This window comes from Neoarius graeffei, chromosome 11 (genome assembly GCF_027579695.1).
Source record: "Neoarius graeffei isolate fNeoGra1 chromosome 11, fNeoGra1.pri, whole genome shotgun sequence".
Lineage (NCBI taxonomy): Eukaryota > Metazoa > Chordata > Actinopteri > Siluriformes > Ariidae > Neoarius > Neoarius graeffei.
The window spans coordinates 2,925,946-2,945,806 of NC_083579.1; the positions used below are offsets into that span (position 1 = coordinate 2,925,946).

Genomic DNA, 19,861 nt, shown 5'->3' on the forward strand with positions numbered 1-19,861 from the left:
CCCACCTGTCACAGTGCTTCAGTGTTCTGCCCCACTCCAGGGACTGTTACACTGGTGCCGAAACCTGGGAGTCTGAAGTGCGCTGTTGACATGGAGTCCTCCCCATTTAAAGACCTTATTCATGCTCTTGCTGCCGACCAACGGAGCCAACACCAGGTGCTGGTGGCACTGCACAATGAACAGAAGCAGTGCTTTGAAGCGCTATTACAGGCCCAGCAAGAGGATCGCTAGGCGTTCCAGAACCTGCACGTGTTGACAGGTACCCCAGCCGCAGTGTTAGCGGGTTCCCCCCATGTCACACTGATGAAGATGGGGCCTCAGGACTACCCAGAGGCCTTTCTTGCTCTCTTCTTGAAAGCTGTGGAGGCATGGGGGTGGCTGGTTGAGCAGCTCACAGCTCGCCTACTGCCACTCCTGCATGGGGAAGCACAGCTTGCTGTGCAATAACTGACCCTGGACAACAGGCTGGAGTATCCTGCCTTGAAGAGCAACATTCTGCAGCACCTCAGCTGCACCCCTGAGCAACATCGTCAGCACTTCTGCTGGCACTGCAGGGAGCCTGGGCACTTCCAGGACCTGTGCCACACGATTGAGGTGGGGGCAGTGATCCAGATCCCCGACATGCTAGAGACCACCCCCAATCAAGCTGGAGCATACTGCATACCAGTGAGTATCCAAGGGGGTACATACCACACGTTGGTGGATTCAGGCTGTAATCAGACTTCCATCTGCCAAAGCTTGGTGCAAGATGAGGCATTGGGTATAGTACATTTGGTGAAGGGTCTGTGTGTGCACAGGGATGTTCATGAGTACCCACTGGTGGTTTTCCAGATCCAATTTCGGGGGAAAACATAGTGTGGAGGCGACGGTTAGTCTGCACCTCACACACCCACTAATTCTGGGAACAGATTGGCCAGGGTTTAAGGATTTAATGGAGCAAGTGGTGGTGGGTGGGTCCTGCAGTAGTGCTTCACAGGGTGATCCTAGCATAGCATTGAGTGGGGAAGCTGTTCTAGAGCCATCTATGTCAGAGCCACATCACAGTGACACAGAGAGTGGGGAGCACCCCAGCTCTTCTCTCTCTCTCTCTCTGGGATTTTCCAGAGGATTTCCCTCTTGAGCAGGGGTGGGATGAGAAGTTGCGGCATGCTTTTAACCAAGTGAGAGGTCAATGGTTAAACTCTCCACCCTAACATTGTGCTTTCTTTCCCATACTTTTTGATAATTAAGGCTAGATTGTATTGAGTGATGAAGGACAATCAGATTGGCGAAAAAGTGACACAATTGTTGTTGGTCCCAAAGAGCCACAGGCAACTCATATTCCATGTGGCTCATTATAACCCTATGGCAGGACACCTAGGCCAAGATAAAGTTCTTGTATTATTGCCCACGTCAAGCTCTAAATTAATTGCTAAGTGGCAAGGGCCCTTTGAGATCACACGGTGCATTGGGGATGTCAACTGTGAGGTGAAGCGAATGGATGGGGCAGGGTACTACAGATATACCACCGCAGTCTGCTTAAACTATGGAACAAGGGTGCCCCCATGGCATTGGCAGTGGTAGTTCCAGAGAGGGGGGGAGCTGGTGCCGGAGATGAAAACAAATGTTGCTGCTCAATCCACCCTGGTCCCCTGTGGAGACCACCTCTCACCATCCCAACTCACGGAGGTGATGTTGCAAGCAGAATTTTCCAACATGTTCTAGCCCCTTCCCAGTTGCACCCACCTCGCAGAGCACCACATTGAGATGCCCCCGGGGCGGTTGTGCATAGCCACCCATACCATTTTTACCTGAACACACAAAAAAAGCAAAACGTAGTTTGGGATAAACTCAAGGCCACAGTCGAAATGGGAATAGTCAAGGAGTCACACAGCAACTGGAGCAGCCCAGTGGTCTTGGTTCCTAAAGCCCGCGGGTCGGTGCGGTTCTGTGTGGACTACAGAAAAGTCAACGTGGTGTCTAAATTTGATGCATACCTGATGCCTCGCATTGATGAATTGCTTGATTGGTTAGGCATGGTTTGTTTTTATTCAACACTATATTTAATAAAAGGATATTGGCAGATTCCCTTGGCTCCCCTATCCCATGAAAAGATGGCCTTTTCCACCCCTTTCAGTTTATGCCAGTTTGTCACCCGTTCAGGTTAATCGGGGCCCTGGCAAAGTTCCAGTGGCTCATGAACAAAGTACTGTGCCTGCACACTGCGTGTGCTGCGGCCTACCTGAACGACATCATCATATATCAAAATGAGTGGCTGCAGCACATGAAACATATTAGGGCTGTTCTAGAGTTGTTGAGGCACATGGGGCTCATGGCTAACCCAAAGAAGTGTGCAACTGGATGGGTGGAAGTACGGTATCTGGGCTTCCACTTGGGTCATGGGCAGATGCATCTCCAAATTGACAAGATTGTAGCCATTGCGACCTGTCCGAGGTCAAGACCTAAAGGGGAGTGAGGCAGTTCCTGGGGCTGGCTGGCTGGCTGTTATCATAGGTTTGTGCCTAAATATTCAGATGCCACCAGCCTGCTGACTGATCTCACTGAAAAAGGGGCACCAGATCCGGTCCAATGGACAGAGCCATGCCAATGGGCTTTCACCCAGGTAAAGGCTGCACTGTGTGGGGGGCCACAATTACACTTCTCTGGTTGCTCTCTCCCTTTTGTTTTACAGACTGATGCATTGGACAGAGGGCTTGGGGGCCGTTTTGTCCCAGATGGTGGAGGGGGAGGAACGCCCAGTGCTGTACATTAGTCACAAACTCTTGGTGCAAGAGAGTAAGTATAGCAACATTGAGAAGGAGTGAGAGCATTTTAACAGTCTTGATTTTGGCATGCAGATTGCACCTTAATCCTGTGCAGGTGCAAGTCATTTACGGCGCATGCACGAGAGTCTGCTTGGTGTGTGTACTGTCCAGAGCATGCCCAAGAGTCTGTCTGATGCACACACCAGGGTGCACAGCTGTGACACTTTTGCACGAAATTAGTACAAAAATGAATGTAGATATAAATATCTTATGCCAAATTAATATGGCGTGTTACAAAAAATAAAGAAAAAATCAGAGTCTTCATCTCCAATTTACAAGTCTGAATGCAGTTAATGCATGAGTCCAAGTCCGTGTCCAAGTCATCAGTGCTCGAGTTCAAGTCAAGTCACAAGTCCTCAAAATTAAGGCATGTGTCGGACTCGAGTCCAAGTCCTGGACTTGAGTTCTATAAGCCTGTGCCACAGTGCCCTCCCTCTCCTGAGTATTGATTGGGAGCAAACCTGTTCCACATCTAAGCTCCCTATATAAGCGCACCAAACACTCCAGCACATTGCGACACCCTACGACAAAGGAAAACAACTGTGGCTATGTATTAGAGTTTCGTACATTGGTAGCTGATGGAACAAACCTGCATTAAAGGCCATTTTCTGTCAGGGTCTGTCCCCCAATATCCTTACTGAGTTGGCACGTAGAGATGAACAGCACACTTTGGACTCTCTCATAGAACTGGCTATTAAATTAGATCACCTCCTCCGGAACTGTCCTGGAGCCTGGTCACTTGCTGGCCAAGTGTCCCGTCTGGTCTGTGATCTCCAGAAAACATGACCAATCTGGGCAGGAGGACTGTCCAGTCACCCAGTGAGTCATAAACATTCTCCTTCCCATCCATTCCTAAAACTCAGCATCTTGCTGTCCATATCAGAAACCGCCCATGTTCTCTCTGCTCTGCTAGACTCCGGGGCAGAGAGCAACTTCATTGACATTGAGGTCGTTCAGAGGCTCGAGCTGCCCACTGAGGAACTCCAGTGACCAGTGAGCCGCCGCGCTATTGATGGAGGCCCTATTGGAGAGGGATTGGTCACCAGAAGAACTAGACAGAGATCCAAGTTGAGGCTCTGCACTAAGAGCACCTCTCCCTGTATGTTACCTGAACCGCTAATCACAGTATCATCTTAGGATTTCCATGGTTACAAATGCATGATCTCTTCATCTCCTGGCAACAGAAGGAAATCTTGAAGTGGTCCTCATCCTGCCACCAGAACTGTCTGCAACTGCCTCGACTCACTCTGACTTCCACCTCCGTGGAGAGCCCTTCCCCTGGAGGCATTGAACAGGTCCCAGCCTGCTATTGCGATCTCTGTGAAGTCTTCAGCAAAGGTAAAACTTGCAGACTACCCCCTCATAGACCATACAACTGTGTTATATCAGTCCCCCGAGGATTTCGTGGGCCTTTTTTGTGATTGTTGCAGGCTAAAATGTCTGATGTTGCGGGGGGGGTTTCCAAAAAATTGCGATGAAAGTTGCGGTGTTTTTTAGGTTTTTGTTGCAATTACATTGCGGGAGGAAGTGAAAGTTGCGAGAAATTGTTGCAATTTTCTCTTTTTGTGATTAAAATTGAGTGATGTGTTAAATATTAAGTTATTACTGAAAAACTATTGATTACAAAAACAAAGACACTGAGAAATGGTCCTATAAACAACTTTACCAATATAAAAGATTACCAGGACTACAAAAATGCAGAAAAATAGGCTTTACTTATCCAAATGCACCTGTTGATTCAAAAGTTAAAGCGCATAGAACCTCAGCACAACATGAAGTTACCTTAAAATATAATATAAATGCCTCAGCTTTCATGTAAGAAAAAAAAAACTATTAATACTAGTAGTGTGTTCAGGCAGTCTCTCCTGAAGACTAAATTAAACAATAATTATAAACTAATAAAATAAATGGCTCAGGCTTCATAGAAGAAGAAAAAACAATTTGAACAGAATCTCACAGTATGATGCTGAAGCTGCCTAAACAATGGAAAATAAAATACCATTTTGGCAAAAATGTTGGCATCCATTAATTTCTTGTATTAATTAAAAAAATAATGTAAAGTGCACACAGTCCTTCACTGTAAACATAACACACTTTCAGTAACAGAATTTAAGCCTACATAAACACTGACTCGCACATCCTGCAATGTTGCCAGATACTGCTGACGTTTTCCAGTCCAAAATATATTCAAAATTCGCCAAAATGCACTTAAAACCGCCAAATTAGGCGGGAAACCGCCCAATCTGGCAACACTGCGCACATGCTGCTTCTCTTGAACGTATACACGGAAGTAAGGCGGAAGGTAGTTTATCGACGTCACCTCAAGACGACGCCAACGATTGGTCAAATTTGCGGGAAAGTTGCGGTGATTGGATATAATTGCAACACCGCCCTGAATTCACGGGGATTGGTTGAATTTGCGTTGAAGTTGCAAATCGCAACATCGCGAAATCCTGGAGGGTCTGTTATATGGTCTATGCTACCCCCTCGACCAAATGACAGTACCTCCTTCCTGGTACTACCCTTCCATGCTGCTGCATTTACCCTCTTTCTAGAACCGAACAACCTATGATGGAGGAGTATGTACATCATCATTAAGTCATCCTTAGACAAGCTTAACAGCGGAGTCTCCAGTTGTCTCGATCCTTCATACATCCGGACAGTTCCCCAGAACTCTCCACTCCTGCATCTCTCCTCAGCATGTCCACATATGTTGGGGTGGGATGTCCTCGTGCCCGCCGCCCATGTGTTGGCTCCTATAGCACCAGTCTACTGGCTTGGAGCTCTCGATGTCTATGGCAGTGACCAGCGAGCTTCATCCTCCTTGACACCACTTTCTCGCTGAGCTTTGGTAGCCCTCCATACAGTTGCTTGTTGATGATATGTTGGTTCTGGTTGATGTTTAGCACAGCACGCAGCATTCTGGTGTAGCACCCATCCAGGGACTTCTGCATGGAGGGCTTCAGAGTCCAGCTCTCACAGCCATACAGGAGGACAGACTCAACAGTCACCTGGAAGAAGCTCAGCTTGATGTGTCAGGGGAGTTTGGAGTTCCACACACTGTTCATGCCATTCAGGGCCCTCCATGCCAGTGCCTTTCTCACCTTAAGGTCCTGTTCAGAGGAATTAACCCAATGTACAGGAGGCTCTACAGCAGGGTTATATCTGCCCATCTACCCCTCCAGCATCTGTGGGGTTCTTCTGTGTGGAGAAGAAAGGGGGAGGCCTTCGGGCCTGCATTGACTAAAGAGGCCTCAATCAAATCACTGTGAAATATCCATACCCATTACCTCTGGTACTATCAGCATTAGAAGAACTTAGATCTGCACACATCTTCACCATACTCAACCTCAGAAGTGCCTACAACCTGGTGTGTATATGGGAAGGGGATGAGAGGAAGACAGCGTTCAGCACTACCTCTGGTCACTATGAATATCTAGTTATGCCATATGGACTATCTTGTGCGCCTTGTGTGTTCCAGTGCCTGATCAACGATGTGCTCAGGGACATGTTGGGATGCTATGTGATTACTTACATAGATGACATTTTGATTTACTCCCTGGACAAAACCAGTCACCATGTGCATGCCAAAGCACTACTCGGCAGATTCCTGGAGAACCTACTGTACGTTAAGTCTGAAAAGTGCAAGTTCCATGCCTCTAAGATGTCATTCCTAAGAAACATCATTAGCACAGATGGGGTTAGTATGGACTCCAACAAGGTCTCAGCCATCAGCTCCTGGCCCACACCCATCTCTGTCAAAGAACTCTAATAATTCCTTGGATTTGCTAACTTCCATCAACGATTCATCAAGGAATTTAGTACCATTGCTGCGCTACTCACTGCATGACTCAAAAAGAGCCCAAAACATCTACAATGGAACCATGGGGCAGAAGAAGCTTTCGCCCAACTCAAAACAGCCTTCACCACAGCACCCATCCTGAAACACCCAGACTCCTCAAAACCTTTCACTGTTGAGGTAGACGCTTCCAAGACCAGAGTCAGTGGAGTCCTATCCCAGTGCTTTGGAGAGAAACTCAAGCTGTATTCAGGAGCATTCTTTTTCAGAAAATTTACTCCCACTGAACAAAACTACAATATTGGGAACCAAGAACTGTTGGCTATAAAGTTAGCCTTGGAGGAGTGGAGACATTGGCTGGAGGGGGCCGCTCATCCATTTATCATACTCACAGACCATAAGAACCTGGAATATCTCAAATCCCCAAAATGTCTGAATCCACAATAGGCAGGACGTGCTCCATTCTTCACAAGGTTCAATTTCACCATTGTATACTGTTCAGGTTCCTGAAACACTAAAGCTGAGACACTATCTTACTTGTATGCCTCCACCACTACCAGTGCTGAGTCCACACCCATCCTGCCACCCAAGTGTTTTGTGAATGCTCTCTCCTGGGAGATTTGATAAGAAACTGGCCCGGAACCAACCCTACAATCCACCTGGAAACTGTCCCGCGGGGCTCACGTTCATCCCACCTCAGTACCGAGGCCACCTGATCACCTGGGCTCACTCATCTCCGGCCACGGGACACCCAAATAGTAGGCATATGTACCAACTCTTCAGGACCAAGTATTGTTGGGAGAACATGAGGACAGATATCAACCAGTTAATATCATCCTGCTCAGTACTTCGAGCCCTACCCATAGGTAAATTCATGCCATTACCCATACCCCAGAGACCATGGTCCCACTTGGCAATTGACTTCATCAGAGACTTACCTAGATTGCAAAGCAAAATTGTAATCATGGTAGTGGTAGACTGATTCTCTAAGACACTCAGACTCATTCCCCTACCCAGTCTACCCACAGCCCTCAAAACAGTGGAGCTCATATTCAACCAGGTTTTCAGGTATTTGGGATCCCTGAGGATATCGTGAGTGATCGGGGACCCCAGTTCTCATCCAGATTGTGGGCCAGTTTCATGAATAACCTTGACGTCTCGGTGAGTCTGACCTCAGGACATCACCCTCAGTCTAATGGCCAAGTGGAACCCCAGAGACCATGGCCAAGAAATAGGTTGTTTCCTGAGAGTCTTCTGCCTCAAAAACACCAAGGACTGGTCCCAGTTTCTTTTGTGGGCAGAATATGCTCAAAACTCACTCAGCCACTCAACTCACGCTGTTCCAGTGCGACCTAGGATATCAACCTCTGTTATTCCTTTGGGATGATTCACTCATCCTTGCTGTCGATGCCTGGTTCAAGTGAACAGGTATGGGAGGGTGTTCACCAATGTCTTGAACTAGTGGCCAGCAGATACATGCAATATGCAGACAGGCATAGAGGAGAAACCCCCATATACACACCAGAGGACAGAGTATGGGTATCCACCAGAGACCTACATAACTCCAACACATGCAAGAAGCTCAGTGCCAGGTACATCGGTCCCTTCAGGGTCCTTCACCAGGTCAACAAGGTATCATACAAACTGGAGCTGCTGCAACTGCTTATCATCCGTGTTCCACATTTCCTGTCTCAAACCTGCTATCTTGGGACTATTAGCCGAAAACACACCTGCCAATGAATCCCCAGCACCAGTGGAAATAGAAGGAGGACCAGTGTACTAGGTACACAAGATACTCAACTCTCAACGCAGACAAGGAAACCCGGAATATTTGGTGGATTGAGAGGGGTATGGTCTGGAGGATCGCAGATGGGTACCTGCCAAGGACATTCTAGACCCTTTACTGATACAGGAATTTCACGGTCAGTACCCTGAGAAACCAGCACCAAGAAAGCGTGGACGCCCCAGGAAGGATGGCGCTCCCAGAGTGACTGCCTTGGGGGGTTCTGTCAGTGACTGCGCAAGTTCATGGCAGCTTTCAAACATGGCCACCACAACTCCCAAGTGCCGCAGGACCTTCCCTCTCTTGAGTATTGATTGGGAGCACACCTGTTCCATAACCTCCTGGGAACCAAGAAAAAATGTCTCGTCTCGTCTCGTCTTCTTCCGCTTTATCCGGGACCGGGTCGCGGAGGCAGCAGTCTAAGCAGGGAAGCCCAAACTTCCCTTTCCCCAGACACCTCGGCCAGCTCCTCGGGAAGAACACCGAGGCGTTCCCAGGCCAGCCGAGAGACATAGTCCCTCCAGCGTGTCCTGGGTCTTCCCCGGGGCCTCCTCCCGGGGGGACATGCCTGGAACACCTCCCCAGGGAGGCGTCCAGGAGGCATCCGAAAAAGATGCCCGAGCCACCTCAGCTGATTCCTCTCGATGTGGAGCAGCAGCGGCTCTACGCCGAGCTCCTCCCGAGTGACTGTGCTTCTCACCCTATCTCTAAGGGAGCGCCCAGCCACCCTGCGAAGGAAACTCATTTCGGCCGCTTGTATCCGCGATCTTGTCCTTTCGGTCATTACCCAAAGCTCATGACCATAGGTGAGAGTCGGAACGTAGATCGACCGGTAAATTGAGAGCTTCGCCTTTTGGCTCAGCTCCTTCTTCACCACAACGGACCGGTAAAGCGACCGCATCACTGCGGAGGCTGCACCGATCCGCCTGTCGATCTCACGCTCCAGGCTTCCCTCACTCGTGAACAAGATCCCGAGATACTTAAACTCCTCCACTTGAGGCAGAACTTCTCCACCAACCTGGAGAGGGCAAGCCACCCTTTTCCGGTCGAGAACCATGGCCTCGGACTTGGAGGTGCTGATTCTCATCCCAGCCGCTTCACACTCGACTGCAAACCGCCCCAGTGCATGCTGAAGGTCCTGGTTTGAAGAAGCCAACAGGACAACATCATCCGCAAAAAGCAGAGATGAAATCCTGTGGTTCCCAAACAGGATTCCTTCTGGCCCCTGGCTGCGCCTAGAAATTCTGTCCATAAAAATTATGAACAGAACCGGTGACAAAGGGCAGCCCTGCCGGAGTCCAACATGCACTGGGAACATGTCTGACTTACTGCCGGCAATGCGAACCAGACTCCTGCTCTGTTCGTACAGGGACCGGACAGCCCTTAGCAAAGAGCCCCGAACCCCATACTCCCGAAGCACCCCCCACAGAATACTACGGGGGACACGGTCGAATGCCTTCTCCAGATCCACAAAGCACATGTGGACTGGTTGGGCAAACTCCCATGAACCCTCGAGCACCCTATGAAGGGTATAGAGCTGGTCCAGTGTTCCGTGACCAGGACGAAAACCGCATTGTTCCTCCTGGATCCGAGGTTCGACTATTGGTCGAATTCTCCTCTCCAGTACCCTGGAGTAAACCTTCCCTGGGAGGCTGAGAAGTGTGATTCCCCTATAATTGGGGCACACTCTCCGGTCCCCTTTCTTAAAAAGAGGGACCACCACCCCAGTCTGCCACTCCAGAGGCACTGTCCCTGACCGCCACGCGATGTTGCAGAGGCGTGTCAACCAAGACAGCCCCACAACATCCAGAGACTTGAGATACTCAGGGCGGATCTCATCCACCCCCGGTGCCTTGCCACCGAGGAGCTTGCAAACCACCTCAGTGACTTCGGCTTGGGTAATGGACGAGTCCACCTCTGAGTCATCAGCCTCAGTCTCCTCAGTGGAAGACATGACGGTGGGATTGAGGAGATCCTCAAAGTATTCCTTCCACCGCCCGACAATGTCCCCAGTCGAGGTCAACAGCTCCCCACCCGCACTGTAAACAGTGTTGGCAGAGTACTGCTTCCCCCTCCTGAGGCGCCGGACGGTTTGCCAGAATTTCTTCGAGGCCGACCGATAGTCCTTCTCCATGGCCTCCCCGAACTCCTCCCAGTTCCGAGTTTTTGCCTCCGCAACTGCCCGAGCTGCAGCACGCCTGGCCTGCCGATACCCGTCAGCTGCCTCGGGAGTCCTGGAGGTTAACATGGCCCGATAGGACTCCTTCTTCAGCTTGACGGCATCCCTTACTTCTGGTGTCCACCACCGGGTTCGGGGATTGCCGCCACGACAGGCACCGGAGACCTTGCGGCCACAGCTCCGAACAGCTGCATCCACAATGGAGGTAGAGAACATGGTCCACTCAGACTCAATGTCCCCCGCCTCCCTCGGAAGCTGGGAAAAGCTCTCCCGGAGGTGGGAGTTAAAGACCTCCCCGACAGAGTGCTCGGCCAGACGTTCCCAGCAGACCCTCACCATACGTTTGGGCCTGCCAGGTCTGTCCAGCTTCCTCCTCCACCAGCGGATCCAACTCACCACCAGGTGGTGATCAGTTGACAGCTCAGCCCCTCTCTTCACCCGAGTGTCCAAGACATAGGGCCGGAGATCAGATGAAACGACTACAAAGTCTATCATTGACCTCCGACCTAAGGTGTCCTGGTGCCACGTGCACTTATGGACACCCCTATGCTCGAACATGGTGTTCGTTATGGACAAACCGTGACTAGCACAGAAGTCCAATAACAAAACACCACTCGGGTTCAGATCGGGGAGGCCGTTCCTCCCAACCACGCCCCTCCAGGTGTCACTGTCATCTCCCACGTGAGCATTGAAGTCCCCCAGTAACACAATGGAGTCCCCAGTCTGAGCACTCCTCAGTACCTCTCCCAGGGACTCCAAGAAGGCCGGATACTCTATACTGCTATTTGGGCCATAGGCACAAACAGCAGCAAGAGCCCTCTCCCCAATCCGAAGGCGCAGCGAGGCGACCCTCTCGTTCACTGGGGTAAACTCCAACACATGGCGGCTGAGCTGGGGAGCTATAAGCAAGCCCACACCAGCCCGCCGCCGCTCACCACGGGCGACTCCAGAGAAGTGGAGAGTCCAGCCCCTCTCGAGGAGCTGGGTTCCAGAGCCCAAGCTGTGCGTGGAGGTGAGCCCGACTATCTCTAGCCGGTACCTCTCAACCTCCCGCACAAGCTCAGGCTCTTTCCCCCCCAGCGAAGTGACATTCCATGTCCCAACAGCCAGCCGCTGTGTCCGGGGATCAGGTCGTCGAGGCCCCTGCCTTCGACTGCCACCCAATCCACATTGCACCAGTCCCCTACTGCTACCTCTGTGGGTGGTGAACCCACAGGAGGTCGGGCCCACGTCACCTCTTCGGGCTGAGCCCGGCCCGGCCCCATGGGCAAAGGCCCGGCCACCAAGCGCTCGCATACGAGCCCCAACCCCGGGCCTGGCTCCAGGGTGGGGCCCCGGCTGCGTCATCCCGGGCGACGTCACGGTCCTCGGATTTTTCTCCATAGGGGTTTTGGTGAACTGCTCTTAGTCTGGCCTGTCACCTAGGACCTGTCTGCCTTGGGAAACCCTGACAGGGGCATAATGCCCCCGACAACATAGCTCCTAGGATCATTCAAGCACACAAACCCCTCCACCACAATAAGGTGGCAGTTCAAGGAGGGGAAATGTGTCTCTCAATTTCTCTTTTGTCGTGATTTCCTTACTAGGAATTTCCCAGCAACCCTCCTAGTAACATGATATATCATTGGAAACCCCAGGATGTACTCTTTACAAGACGCCAGGACTTAAGTGAATAGCTTGAAAAAGTAAGAGGGTGTGCACTTAAAACAAATGTCAACTACAGAGGACACAAGTCTATGGGTTGGTTCTCAGGAGGATATCTAAGCTCCTTATATAAGCACATCAAACACTCCAGCACATTGCAAAGTATCATTCTGTGTCTGCGTACTTGATCATACTGAGCCTGTGTTGTTTTGGCCTAATTCCAAGTTATTCTGACCCCTGCTATGTTACTCACTCAACTCTGATACTGTTGTTTATCTCTGACATACTGTTTGCTCATCGACTGATCCTAAGCACGAACCTGACTTTGATTCTCATCTCAAGATGTGGATTTGTTTACCAGTTTGAAATGCACCTGCTCTCCCCTGCATTTGCAGCCATGCCTGCACTCTGACGGAGACAACATGAGAAAGAAACTTTGAGAGGAACCAGACTCAAAAGGGAACCCATCCTTACCTGAGTGATAACAGATAGCATGATTATAAATAATTCACTTCTATACGTATGTCCTATATGGTCAACAAGTGCAATTGTGTAACCAGGAAATTAATTATTGAAACCCCATTTCCAGAAACGTTGGGAAATTTTCCTAAATGCAATAAAAACAAAAATCTGATTTGTTAATTCACGTGAACCTTTATTTAACTTACAGAAGTACAAAGAAAATATTTTCAATAGTTTTATTAACCAAATTAATTATATGTTGTAAATATAAATGTGGCAGCAGGGGCGTGGCCAAGCAGCAGTCTGTGAATGGAGGGCAGGGTTGGGGAAGGTAAATGGCTATGTCATTCCATCTGCTGTCAATTAATGTGTGTGTGTTTGTTACAGGGACGGAGAATAAAAGGAGGGGGAGAGCAGAGAAAAGAGGCTCCCGACCAGAATGCATGTGTGCGTGTGTGCGCGCATGTGTGAATCAGCTGAAAAGCTTGAGCTGCACTTTAAAAAATAAAAGTTTGTAAGAACTTAAGCTCCCGCTTGCCGTGCTTCTGTACTCCACCCACATCAGGGATTTGCTACAATAAACAAAGTTAGAATTTGATGCCTGTAACACACGCAAAAAAAAGTTGGGACAAAGGCATTGTTACCATTCTATTACATCACTTTTCCTTTTAATAACACTTTTTAATTGTATGGGAACTGAGGATACTACTCGTTGCAGTTTTGCAATTGGAATTTTTGTCCATTCTTGCTTGATGCAAGACTTCAGCTGCTCAACAGTTCGTGGTCACCGTTGTCTGATTCTTCTCTTCATGATGCGCCATACATTCTCAGTAGGAGACAGATCTGGACTGGCAGCCATCCAGTTAAGCACACACTGTGTCTACAAAGCCACACTCTTGTAGCTCATGCAGATCGAGACCTTGCATTGTTCTGCTTAAATAAGCATGGACTTCCTGGGAAGAGACGTCACCTTGATGAATATGTCTCTCTACTATCCCAATATATATCTCAATATATGTCCCATTATATCAATGGGACCTTCACACATATGCCACTTACCCCTGCCATGGGCACTGATGCACCCCCATACCATTACAGATGGTGGCTTTTGCACCTTTCTCTGATAACAAACTGCATGGTCATGTTCACCTTTGACACTGAGAACTCGATGTCCATTTTTCCCAAAAACGAGCTAAAATGTGGACTCATCTGACCACAGCACACGTTTCCACTGTCTTTCAGTCCATCTGATATGAGTTTGGGCCCAGAGAAATTGGTGCCATTTTTAAATAGAATTGATGCATGGCTTCCTCCTTGTATAATACAGTTTCAGGTTGCATTTCTGGATGCAGCAGCAGACTGTTTTACATGACGACAGTTTTCTGAAGTACTCCTGAGCCCATGTGGCTATATTTGTCGCATTAGCATAAAGGTTTCTCAGGCAGTGCTGCCAGAGGGCTTGAAGGTCGTACACATTCAACAGTGGTTTCCAACCTTGCCCTTGATGCACTGAGATGTCTCCAAATTCCCTGAATCTTTTTACAATATTATTGAAAGACCTAAAATCTTGCACTGAGAAATGTTCTTTTTGAATTGACTAACAATTCTCTCATGAATTTTGGGGGAAGCCATGGCTTAAAGGTTAGAGAAGCAACTTTGGGACCAAAAGGTCTCCAGTTTGATTCCATGGACCAGCAGGAATGGCTGAATTGCCCTTATGGCATAGAGTGTTTTGGTAAACTGGGATGTATGGATGCTGTTGCACCCCTACTCTCACACATTCACTTGGGTTTACTGATGGTGGAGTAGCTGCTGCTTTATGTCCCAGGACTCCCTCATGTCTGTGTTACCTTCTGGCTCTCCCTTTTAATGATGCTGTCATAGTTAGTCTTGCTGGAGTCCCTGCTTGCACTCAGTACAAAATATCTAGTGTTCTTTGCCATTAGGTGACACAGAACATACCTAACAACCTGTGGTTTCTCTCTGTCTCTGTCTCCCTCTGTCTGTCTCTCTCTGTCAAGTTACATGTCAATCCTCAGACACCAATTATGCTGACCTCCTCTTCGGACCTGCCTGATCCAATCTGATGCCCTACGTCTGGCTTGAGTCTCATCATATTGCTCTTGTGGAGGATGGCCCCATATGGACAGTCAAAAACCGTACTTGGAAGATAACTTCTGGACACTTATAGTTTTTCTATGATGACTGAGGACTACAATCACCATGATATCTTTAGGACTGAAGTTGTCATGAACAGTTTTGTACTCAAGTAATTATATGGTTTATTTAATTACCTCGCCCAGGATGGAGTCCACCAGGGGGCGAGATATTGTTTTCAGTGGAGTTTCTTTGGGTTTTTTTGTTCGCAACATTACAGGAAAATGGCTGGACCAGTCTTCATGAAACTTTCAGGATGGATGGACATTGGTCTCAAATAGAACCTCTAACATTTGGGTCATCCGGTCAAGGTCACCAAAAAGGTCAAAGTAGTTTTTGGTGCAAATGGTGTCCCAATGTACCGAATGTGTCCCAAATCACTCCCTACTCACTACATAGTGGACTATACAGTCAGGTCGTCATTTTGTAGTGCTGTCTGAATGTATAGTGAGCATTATTACACCCTATATAGTGCACTCAAAGTATCTCACAATGCATCACAAAAATTAGTGCTACGGCAAAGAAGTAGTTTTATCATTTAATCAATGAGCTTACTATATAGTCATCTATGTAGTAATTTCTTATATAGTGAGTAGGGCGTAGTGAACGAGTGAGTGATTTAGGACACAATGTTGGTAACCAATCAGCACTTATCCTGATCAAGTTTGATTACCTGTTCTATTTCTTGCTAAACTTTGGAAGTAATCAGAACTAGAAATGAAATAAGAGAAACCTTGTTATAACTTCATAGTATTGGAAGATAATCAACAGATAAAAAGATGAACGAAATTCACCTCGTGGTTTGCCAAGGCTACTGATTTGATATCAAGTAAGTGGTGTTTATTTTAAGAAAATTTACCTTTTGATTATCACAGCTTTTGTTTGGGCCTTCTGGAAAGTCAAATAAAAAGTTTTGTAAGGGTTTTTTTTTTTGTTTAGATTTTTGGCAGATATTTAGAGTCTTTACACTACACTTATGAAACAAAATGTTCTCATTAGTATTAGCGACCTTGAAAGAACGGAGACCACACTTGTGAGATTGAATCAGTTGTTATAACACTAAAATAAGTGCTACCAGGCGAAGTTTGTTTTGCCTGGTAACACTTGTTATTATTTAATTTTATATACATATAGTGTATAATATAGTGTATAAACTCTTTTATATACATATAATATAAACTCTTTCAGTTACCAGAGGACTAGCCCCCCACTGTAACCCTAGCTATGTAATATACGGTAGGTGAGAGGCCAAGGGCTACAGAAACGGAGATCGGCGCCACGTAATGCGCCATATGGTACATTGAAGGACTTCAGACATATAAAAAATAGTGTTGTATGTAATGAGAGAGGCTAGCACTCCCCTTGACAAAAATAGCCTAGTGGCCTGCAACACACATACAGTTGTGATCAGAAGTTTACATACAGTGACATGAATGTCATCTTGCATATGAATGTCATGGCAATATTTGGGCTTTCAGTAATTTCTTTGAACTGTTCTTTTTCTGTGGCAGAATGTACAGCATACATCTTTAATTTAAAAAAAACACTAGAATTTGGTGCGCAAATTTTAGTTTTATTTGGATTTTCTGAAATCAACACAGGGTCAAAATTATACATACAGGGTCAAAAATATGCATACAGCACACTTAATATTTGGGTAAAATGTCTCTTCACAAGATTCACCTTGACCAAACATTTTTGTTTACCATGAACAAGCTTCTGGCAGAATTCTGGTTGGATATTTCATGACTCTTCATGGTAGAATTGGTAGAGTTTAATTTTTTTTTTCTTGGCATGGACTCGACTCATAAGCACGGTCCATATATTTTCAATACGGTTGAAGTCAGGACGTGTTTTAAGCTTAATGTTAACCTGCTTTTATCCTCCACAACCAGCTCTGATGCTTGTTTGGGTTTATTGTCCTGTTGTAACTCCCAAGTCATGTTCAACTTTCTGATGGTTTATGATGAAGAATTCTGAGGTAGTCCTTCTTCTTCATTATTCCATCCACTTTGTGCAATGAACCAGTTCCACTGGCAGCAAAACAGCCCCAGAGCATGATGATCCTACCACCACCACCACCAGCTGGTACAGTGTCCCTCTGTACATGGTGATCATTGTGGCCAAACAACTCAATCTTTGTCTCATCTGACCATACAGCTTTCCTCCAGAAGGCTTTTTCTTTGTCCATGTGGTCAGTTTCAAACTTAACTAAAGCTTGAAGGTGTCAATTTTGGAGCAGGGGGTTATTTCTTGGATAGCAGCCTCTTAGTCCATGGTGATCTGAACTGTAGACAGTGATCCATCAGCTTCCAGTTCATGGCAGGGCTGTGCCATGGTGGTTAGCAGGTTGTTCCTGACCATCCAAATCAATTTCCTTTCAGCTGAGAGTGACAGTTTGGGTGTTCTTGAAACAAAGTGGCTTGGCAAAGTGACTACACCTCACAATAACTTGGATACAATTGTTTGAACTGATCTTGGGATCTGCAGTTGTTTAGAAATGGCTCCAAGAGACATTCCAGAGTTGTGTATATCTGCGATCCTCTTTCTCAGATCTGCACTGAGCTCCTTGGACTTTCCCATTTTATTGTGTGCTGGTCAATCCAATAAGTGCTGTAAACAAACCCTTTTTATGAAGGCACAGAGAAGCTACCAGCTGTAGTCAATCATGATCACTAACAGGAAGTTAAGAGACCTCGGCCTTGGCAAGATGAGAGACATTTTGGAAGTTTCAGCACTTGTGAATTAATAATCTAAGTAAGCGTATGTATATTTTTGACCCTGTATGTATAATTTTGACCCTGTGTTGATTTCAGAAAACCCAAAGAAAATTAAAACTTGTGCAGCAAATTCTAATTTTTTTTTAATTAAAGATGCATGTTGTACATTCTGCCACAGAAAAAGAACAGTTCAAAGAAATTACTGAAAGCCCAAATATTGCCATGACATTCATATCCAAGATGGCATTCATGCCACTGTATGTAATCTTCTGACCACAACTGTATATATACCATGAGAAGATTAAAGGAGACAAAAAAAATTATTTGGGCACATTTAGACTGCTCATCACTATGCTTCGTTGGCCAAGTACATTTGCAGGAATTTAACTTGGTTATCAACTCTGTGTGGCTGTTTAACCATTAGAACACGATAATAAGGACAGGTAGACAAACATATTACTTCAAATTTCTCTAGATATGAATAAGTTGATGTAAATGTTTTTGTCAAACGTATTCTGTCTGCACGTTTTTTATAAATACATTAATAGCATTGAGCAGACACTCTTTTCCAGAGCGATGTACAACATACCCAGAGCAGTTTTAGAGTTAGGTGCCTTGCTCAAGGGCACTTCAGCCATTCCTGCTGCTTGAGGGAATTGATCCGGCAACCTTTTGGTCCCAAAGCTGTTTCTCTCACCATTAGGCCATGGCTGAAGAAGAAGGAGGAGGTTTTTTTTTTTCTTCTTCTTCCCTGCTCCTGGTACCCAGTGCTACATCAGTCGTCTTCTTTCAGCTGTTCCTGTCAGGAGTCTCCACAATGGATAATGTCCCTCCATCTCCTCCTGTCCTCTGTATCTTCTTCTGTCACACCAACTGTCCTCATGTCCTCCTTTACTACATCCATAAATCTCATCTTTGGTCTTTCTCTTTTCCTTCTACCTGCCAACTCCCTCTCCAGCATTCTTTTCCCAATATACAGTAGTGCTTGAAAGTTTGTGAACCCTTTAGAATTTTCTATATTTCTGCATAAATATGACCTAAAACATCATCAGATTTTCACACAAGTCCTAAAAGTAGATAAAGAGAACCTAGTTAAACAAATTAGACAAAAATATTATACTTGGTCATTTATTTATTGAGGAAAATGATCCAATATTACATATCTGTGAATGGCAAAAGTATGTGAACCTCTAGGAATTAGCAGTTAATTTGAAGGTGAAATTAGAATCGGGTGTTTTCAATTAATGAGATGCCAATCCGGTGTGAGTGGGCACCCTGTTTTATTTAAAGAACAGGGATCTATCAAAGTCTGATCTTCACAATACATTTGTGCAAATGTATCATGGCACGAACAAAGGAGATTTTTGAGGACCTCAGAAAAAGCGTTGTTGATGCTCATCAGGCTGGAAAAGGTTACAAAACCATCTCTAAAGAGTTTGGACTCCACCAATCCACAGTCAGACAGATTGTTTACGAATGGAGGAAATTCAAGACCATTGTTACCCTCCCCAGGAGTAGTCGACCAACAAAGATCACTCTAAGGCCCTGTCCACACAGCAACGGATTCAGGTGAATCCGATACAATTGTTTATTGTTTAGGCCTGGCGTCCACACGGCACCGGCGTTTTGGGTGCCCCAAAACGCAATCTTTTGAGAACGGGTCCCAGAGTGGAAAGATCTGGCAACGTTGCCGTTGCGAAGTCGTCTGGATGAGTAGAACGGATTTGTTTACGATGACATCACAACCACATGTGCTTCACGCCAGGTAGAAGTGCAACGAACTCGATGCGAGTTGTCAACAAATCCTATAACTTGGTTCATGAAACGCGCTTACAAAATATTTTCACTGTGAATATTTATTGTTTAATGGTGCAAAGTGAGAGAGAGAGAGAGAGAGAGAGAGAAAATAGCCCTTAGGGCAGAGTCAATCCCGCCAGCAAAAATAGGGAGAAAAAGGAGCGATCTCACCTCTTCAGATGTTGGTTTAAGTCCTACAATACATTCCTCAAAAAGGGCATAGAAGAACAAATTAATCCATCAACGTGTAGCATTCAATTTATTCTGGACCATTAAAGACGCCGCCTTCCGTATAGAATCATACGTCATCCTCGCCGCCATATTGGATGGGTCAAAGCGGAGAATAAAGATGCCTCATTCATGTGTTGCGTTTAACTGTACCAACAGGTTTACCGTCCAAATGAGATCACATGGGATTACCTTTCACAGGTGAGACTGGAAAAATACTTTTCATTGTATTTGGTCATTATAACGTAATTTTATGAACAGATTTTCCTGACTTTGTGGCTAATATGA

The 19,861-nt window shown here is 46.6% G+C and overlaps 1 protein-coding gene and 1 pseudogene across 1 annotated transcript in view; both read left to right on the top strand.

Annotated features, from left to right (window-relative positions):
• Window positions 1-19,861, top strand: part of LOC132894041 (zinc finger protein 271-like) — a 78,273-nt gene that overhangs the window by 37,269 nt on the left and 21,143 nt on the right. The window lies entirely within an intron of this gene.
• Window positions 16,157-16,247, top strand: LOC132894709 (U6atac minor spliceosomal RNA; annotated as a pseudogene).